At 35.2% G+C, this 8,266-nt stretch overlaps 1 pseudogene; it reads right to left on the minus strand.

Moving 5' to 3' along the window:
• Nucleotides 1–3,306: 3,306 nt before the first annotated feature.
• On the minus strand, nucleotides 3,307–7,146 carry LOC133778169 (probable galactinol--sucrose galactosyltransferase 1; annotated as a pseudogene).
• Between the last annotated feature and the right edge of the window lie 1,120 nt (nucleotides 7,147–8,266).

Below are 8,266 nucleotides of genomic sequence, written 5' to 3' on the forward strand. Positions count from 1 at the left end.
TAGACAACCCAACCAAAGATGTTAATAAGGAGGAGAGGAAGCAGACGTGTCAGTTTTTTACAAGTCCGAAATTTAATGCGTGCTCCCTAAAGAACAAGGCAAATTAGAAGAAACAGAAGTATTCTACAACGCAGGGTAAAAAATCGCTGACGGCCATCTGTCACGAAAGAGTAAGTGAAAGTTAAAATGTTATCAAAATTATGTTCTTTTAAACTATATTTTCTCTAACATTTGGGTTATGTTTTTTAGGCGAACTCGGGCCTTATTAAGTCATGGAAGGAATACCATTGGAAGAAAACGACAAATAATTTTATCAACGACGATGCTCGCCAAGATTATGCAAGTTTGAATTATTATTTTTTATATTCATAGAGTTATATTTATTTTTAGTGTCTAACATTTTCTGAAAACAGGAAAAATTGAAGGCTAATTTTTAGTTATAAACTCAGCAAACATCTGGTGCCGTTTCCAATGATAATGGTTCAACAATAATTGATCAAGTGGAGGTGCTACAAAAAGTATTGGGCAAAAGGCGTGGACATGAGAGATGAGTGGGCCGCAAATTGAAGGGGTCGGGGTCATCATCTACCCAACGCTCTCACTTCAGCAAGTCTCAAGTTCCTCCTCAATGTTCATCATAACAGATAGAAAATTTGGAGAATAAGCTAAAGAATTTGACTGACCTAGTCAATTTCTTGTCTCAATTTTTTCCACCTTCATTTCGTCCACCAAACGTTCAGATGCCGCCTATGCCTGATAGCAACAATATTTGTGGAGCATCGTCTTCTCAACCTCTAACTCCAGCCTATCATTCCATGTATGGGGCAGCGCCATCTCAACCTATGGCACCGCCATTCATGTACGGAGCAACACCATCACCTTATCTGTGGTCGATTCCACTGTCGTCACAGCTTCCGTATCCCTACATGTATGGAGCAGGATCGTCTACATTACCTCCCCAATATCCATGACCGATGTCGTCACCGCAGCCACCACAACAGCTACCACAGCCACCACAACCGTAACAAGAAGACAATATGGAGGACCAGGCAGTTGATTTAGGAGACTAGGTTTATATTATTGTTAGTTATTGTTACATTATAGTAAAAATATGGATATTTGTTATCTTAATTAACTAATTTTAATATTTAATATAATATTTTTATTTTTAATATATCTATTTTCAATGATTTAAATTTTAATTAATTATTTTATAAATAAAAAGGTATGTCGCCCCTAATAATTAAGTATCAAGGGCGACTAGTGACATATTAAGGCGACACATCGACCAAAAGTTATGACACGTGTGAAAAAATTTGGGGCGACATCTCAACTTTTAGGGCAACACAATAGCCTTCAATATTGGAATATTAGGGGTGACTCATTAGTTGTCCTTAATGTATAGCATTAGACACATTTTATTAGGGGTGACTTTTATGGTTATTAGTCGCCCCTAAAAGTAATTTTGGTTGTAGAGTAGACACACACACATATATATATATTATAGAATGAGTAATGCTAGACACACTCAAATTGCACACACTTTTTACAATTTATGATATTTACATGCATATATAATCTATATTTATTTTATTTTATTTTTGTTTCTTGTTTTTTGCAATTCATTTAAATTATATATATATATTTATATATATGAGTGCACTCCTAATGGTTACTACCCATGGATTGTTACTTAACATTAACCATTGCATTAAGATCAATTGTTCATATTTATAGTTATTAATTAATATTTCTAAAAATAAAATTTGATTTTTTCAAAATTTTGGAAATGTTACGTGATGAAAAACGTGTATTTATTATGAAAATATAATATTGTAAACTTTTTATTTTTCAAATGCATGTTAATTTCTAAATATAGCTAGTGTCTCTCATTTGTTAGAAATAACATTAATTATGGCAAAAAAAAACTAAATTTGAAATTAATGTAGAAAAAAATATTTACATATTGGGGACTTGCTATACCAAGTCACTATGTTGCCACATCATCATAATTGTTAGTACTTATCTATGAGTAGTAACTATTAAAAAATCTTCCATATATATAATTAGATGTCTTAATTCCTATAATATATGTGTAATTAATTCATTATTTTGAATGAATTCTTCATAGTCATGCGCTTTATATTTCATATATATGATGAATGTTGAGGAGTTTATTTGTAAAAGACCAATTTATACTTAATAATGACTTTTACCCCATTAAGCAACTTTACAAGATTATTGACTTCATTGCTCTTCACACATGAAATTTATTTCTGTATTCATGAAATTGTACCACAATTTTAATTCTTTGCAATCATGACTTGTAGAAATATTTTTGGATCATTTTCATCTCCAATACCGTGTAGTTGGCCTCTAGCAAGCACACAATGTAATCACTAAAAACCCATTAATTAATTTGTTTAGATCTTCTTAGAGATGCACCAATAGATTCTTAAGGAACAAGTGGTTCAATTGAGTGCTCAACAATCACTACTGAACAATTTAATCTATTAGAATGTCATGGAAAATTGTGGATTCTTAAGAATTGGTTGTGCTTGTTCAACATCATTTGAACTTGAAGAGTGTTGGGAATTATAATCAATCTTTCACTTGAAATAAAAGGTTAAAAATATGAATGATCTTTCTCGTATACTATATTCCTAGATTGATCACTCTCCCACTAATCAAGCCATATTAAAAAAATTTAGATTTTTTGATTCCACAATTTTAGTGCTATAAGATGGAATATAAAATATGTAGTCTTTAGACCTTTTATCATATCCAATAAAATACACGTATATAGTCTTTGGGTCCAAATTCTTTTTTGATGATTGTATACTCTAAAGTCATACGGGCATCCCTAAATGTGCACAAGTCACAAGCTGTTCAATAAGTACATAACTGTATTTAAAGCTTCATTCTACAAATATTTAGGAAAATTGGAGTTGCTAAGTATACTCCACATCATGTCTATTATGAGTGTATCTACCATAATGATTGAGTCCTAAAAAAATGGCGCGAGTCCTAAAAGATCTTGCTGAGTGCCTTTTAGTAAGGTTTTAAGGACTCACGTTGCGAGTCCTAAAATGATGTTTTTAGGACTCGCACTACGAGTCCTAAAAGAATGTCCGCGAGTCCTAAAAGATCTTGCTGAGTGCCTTAAGTAAGGTTTTTAGGACTCTCTTTGGGTGACCTTAAAAGTTATATTTTTAATTTTAAAAAAATTTATTTATTGTTATTTTAAATTAAAAATTATGATTTAAATGAAATATTTATATACAAATTAATCTAAAAATTTATAGATTAAAATAACAGCCATGAATTTCTTTCTAAAATCATCATTGAAACATGAAAAATCACATTATAATACACCAAACATGAAAAATTATAACTAGATTTTTATTGTAGTGTACATAAATAAGTTTATTCACAATTGCTACAATTGGAGCAAATCTCACTCCATTGGACAACTCCTTCACTGGAACCACAGTAAACACTTCGTATTCTCTTGATTTTAGTGTCACTGGCAAAGATGCATCCTTGGGAAGATACACTACTTCTCCTGCAAATTTATAATCAAACAATTTCTATCAGTTTAAAAGCACTAGTGAGTGAAAAATAGTGTGTGTGAGATTGAATGCAGCGAGTTTCATTGGCGAGAGAATAACATTCTTGAGGCTTCACTATATTTACCAATTCTTGTTTATTTTCCACATTTAATATCGATTAATTCTAACAAGAGATTCATTAGTTAGAACTTATTAGTTAGTGAGATCAAGTTTTGATAACAAACATACCACCAAGATGGGAGCATATGACAGCATCACCACTCCAGTTGTCATGAGCCACCTTGTGCAGATAATTAACATCTCTGGCTCTAATAACCCCAGTGACTGTGCCTGGATGTTCATCGTGGATAAGGTTCTTCTTCCCAACCTTGCACCACCGTGCTCCCTGCAGTTGAAGGCTCCAACAACTCCAGAAATTGCGTTCATGTTCCAAATCTTCAGAAGGCTGCAAATTGTTGCACAAGTGAACTTTTTTGAGGAACATGGGATTGAATAACAACAGGAGTAAAAGCTCTAGACTAGAGTAGTCTTGGAGTACCTTTTTCCATATCTGGCAGGATCAAAAAATAAACAATCCCTTGTTGGTCTTCCAGGTAGTCTAGCCCTCAAGATTGAACCATCAGGAAGAACAAGATTCTTCAGAAGATTGAAGTCATGTTGACCAGGCTTATCACTGCATTGGTAGATATAATTGATATGACAACCATTTCTTCTACTAAGTGTTTGAACAGAAAGATAGAATGTAACCAAAGACAATACCTAACATAGATAGCACATCCTCCTACTACTCGTGCTGCTGCATGGTATTCCGCCATTGGATGCAGGCTCTAACATTCAGAAAGAAACGCAAAATGAGAAGCCTAACATATTAAGAATAACACTACTTAAGGTGAGGGACTCGAACCTCAGAATTTGTGGCACAAACCACATGCTTGAACATTCGAGCTACCACACTTGGATTTCGTGATAATAGTTTTCGAAGCTCACATGAAACATATCCCAATCAGGCTGCATGAATTCACCAAGGAAAATAGTGTTGTAAGCAACTGATGCAATATGAATTGTGTGTGACGCTGGATCTCTAGGCCATAAATCATCTGAAGCCCGTATAACCGCACTTCATTTAGCACTAAAACAAAATCAAGAAAGGAAAAAGCATAAGTGTCATGCCACCTCAGTTGCAAACAAAAACTGAATTCATGAGAGCTTAGCTACCTGTATAAACCATCTGTGTTATGACTCATACAAGAAATAATCCCATTATCAGGAAAGTTTCTAGCAATAGATGCCTCCAATGCCTGATGATATTTTCTAGCCAGTTTCACCCTTCCACCATGGCCTGCCCCAAGAGTCTCAAGAATGTTTTGAACATCAACTTTAACAAAGAGTGTTCCATTTCGGTAATTCCTGGTCTAACACCACCCCAGTAGTCTGTTATTGCATGCCACACATAAACATGCCTGAAATTTCATCAAAACAAAGTTAACAAAGAGTGTAAATTGACTGAAGTCCAAGTTGAACCATCATTTCAAATCAACAGCTCTTACTTACTTCAATGCATGTTTTTCTCTAATATCAGACACAATATGGCGAAGACCTAAAGCTGGATCCTCCACTCTATGACCCTCTTTGCCATCTTTCTGAAATTTGTGGTTTTCTTTAATATGTGTTAACCTGTTTACAAAGCTGAAAGATAGAAAGAACTTAGCAAGAAGCTCAACCAAATAGCACAAAAAGAACCCAGCACACCCTCTAAATCCACATGGAAAAAATGTGATGAAGCAGTCCATGAAAATCCACATGCTAGAAAACTTGCTAAATAGGCCACTAAATCATATTATAAAAATCATATCTACCCATGAAATTGTATACATTTATGTTCTTTGCAATATCAAGAAAATAATAAGATTTCTAACATACACTCTCAAAGAAAACTCATTCACTATACACTACTACAATAATAATACACTTATTATTAGTTCCGACAGCAAGATGTGTTTCACGCTGAGCCCAGCCCACCCGAACAGACATTGTCATCCATCCATAAATCACATAACTTAGTTACCTGTAAAACAAATTCCATAATCAAAGTTAAATACCATCTGCTATATATATAGATAAACCAGATCTGTAACCATTCAAAAGTAGATATTGTTTTGCCAAGTTAGATCTGTACATGCTAATCATTTCAAAACTCAAATCAAATATCAATCCATTTTGTTTAATTTCCGTGGTTAGTTGTATCATGACACGATATGCCCTGAATAATTCAGATACACTTGCTAGTTAATTATTTCTTTGTTTGAAAATTCAGTTTTTGTTGACAAATTTGGGATGGTTGTTACCCGAGACTTTAGGATATAACTAAGGGCAGCTTCTACAGCCCAAGTTAATTGGCCTTATCTCGTAGATAGATTGGATTGTACGTATCTATTCCACTTGCTTTTTATCTTCTAGATTTTAGTTAATTATGGTCAGATATTAATCTTATATGTACATGCTTCTATTGTATGTAGTATTCAAGTTAAAGAATTTGTAGTGTTTTCTTGTTCTTTCTCCAATACTAATTCTTTCATGTTTTCATTCTATGAGACAGTTTTAGATTGGAATAACAGATGTATTTAGCAAGTGATAATAGTTTTTTTTAAATGATGTTTAGAAACATGAAGAATACTGTGTAATTTGAAGTCTCTTAACTTTTTCTTTCTCTTTTTTGTCTGACCTTGGTGTACTTTCTAGTCCTGTTACTTTTTTTTGTCTCTATGCATTTATATCTTCTTATTTGGTGACATAATTTTGATATGCCTTACTTAGCCTAGATGGGAGGGTCACATGAAATGTAATCACAATACAGATCAAAAAATTAAATCAAACTCTAAAACTTGCTCAACAAATGGTTGGAATGAAGATCAGTCATAAACTCAACCTTATAAGCTTATAACACAAATATATGAATTAATGAACCCATTCTGTCAAAACCTGCACCGCCCAACCCAAAACACACATACGTACATACTTGATATGAGAGAGATAGAGCATCTGAGAGAGAAGTTATTTTCACCAAAAACTTTCCCCTTTCACATAAGAAAAACAGAGAACAAATTAATACAAAAAAAAATAGATATAGTTAAGAAATGCAAAAAAGAGATGAGTGAGAGATAGAGAGAGAGGGAGCCGAGAGAGACAAAGAGAGCAGAAATAAAAATGTTCAACAAAAATACAAACTTGAAAATGGAATAGATCTTGAGCTGAAATGGGTTTGCGTTCATGGAGAGATAGGAGAGCCAGCCCTCTGCTCAGCCCCTGTGCCGTCGAGCCCAAACCCGAGAACCCCCACCCGCCGTCGAGCCCAGCCACCAATCGTTGTTGTCGAGCCCAGCCCCGAGCCACCAGTCGTTGCTGTCGAGCCCAGCCCTGAGCCCCCTGCTGCCGAACAGCCCGACCTCGACCCCCCTGCCGCTGTCGACCACCATTCCCCGAGCCCCTGCCGCCGTCGTTCCGGCCTAGCAGAGAGCATGCGAGAGAGAGGGAGAAAGGAAAGTAAGGATCGGGTAGGGAAGGAGGGAGAAGGGGATTTGGGAATTATATTTATTTTATTTTATTTTATAAATAAAAATCAGAATATATTATTCAGATAAAAAAAATGTGATTATAAAACTCCCAATTTTATACTTTAATATTACAACAAATAATTTTAAAAATCACATCTATACAAATTTTATTTAGATAAAAAAAATGCTCTTTTACTTAACAATTTTAAGGACTTGTTTTGAGAATCCTTAATACTCTTTTAGGACTCGCAAAGCAAGTCCTTAAAAGTCATCATTCCTAATTTTTCAACCCAGGTGTTTTTAAGACTCGCAAAGCTAGTCCTAAAAGAGTATTAAGGACTCCCAAAGCAAGTTCTTAAAATTGTTAAGTAAAACACTCTTTTTTTAGCTCATATTTTTTTAGGACTCGCTTATTTTTTTAGGACACTCATTGCGAGTCCTAAATTGTGTTTTTTCGGGACTCTCAATGAGTCACTACAACAATTACAGGCATTAGCGGCGGGCTGAGTCCGCCTGTACTGCATATACTATTAGCGGCGGACTACGGGGGTCCGCCGCTAATAAGGTTCGAGCATTTAACAATTAATAAAATATATATTAGCGGCGGACTTTACCACTATTTGCGGCGGATAGTTCGTCGCTAATACATGTAATAAAAAAGCCCGGGAATATTTTAAGTTTTATTAGAGGCGCGGTATTAGCGGCGGGTAATCACTTAATTTAGCGACGGGCAACCCGTCGCTAATACTATTATTAGCGGCGGACTCAATTAAATAGCGGCGGGGCCCGCCGCTAATACTTTCGCGGATTTAAACCACAACGTCTCCTTCTCCGAACTCCCACAAACCCATTTTTCCTCCTCCATCATCGTCTCCATCGTCTTCTTCGTCGTCTCCTCCACATCAGGTTCGTCGCAGACTCGGCCTCTCAGTGGCAACGTGGGTAAAGACAGAGGTGCATTCGGTGGCAGCGTGGGCAAGGTCACGGACCCATACGGCTTTGTCTGGCTTTTTTCTTCTCCACCCAAGAGGCAGAGCACTGGGTATTTTACTATTCATATTTATTATTTTTTTCTGGGGTTTTTGTTTTTGTTTTGTGGATTATAGAGAATGAAATTTTCTGGGTTTTTTTCTTGTTTGAGAA

This window comes from Humulus lupulus, chromosome 5, assembly GCF_963169125.1.
Source record: "Humulus lupulus chromosome 5, drHumLupu1.1, whole genome shotgun sequence".
NCBI lineage: Eukaryota > Viridiplantae > Streptophyta > Magnoliopsida > Rosales > Cannabaceae > Humulus > Humulus lupulus.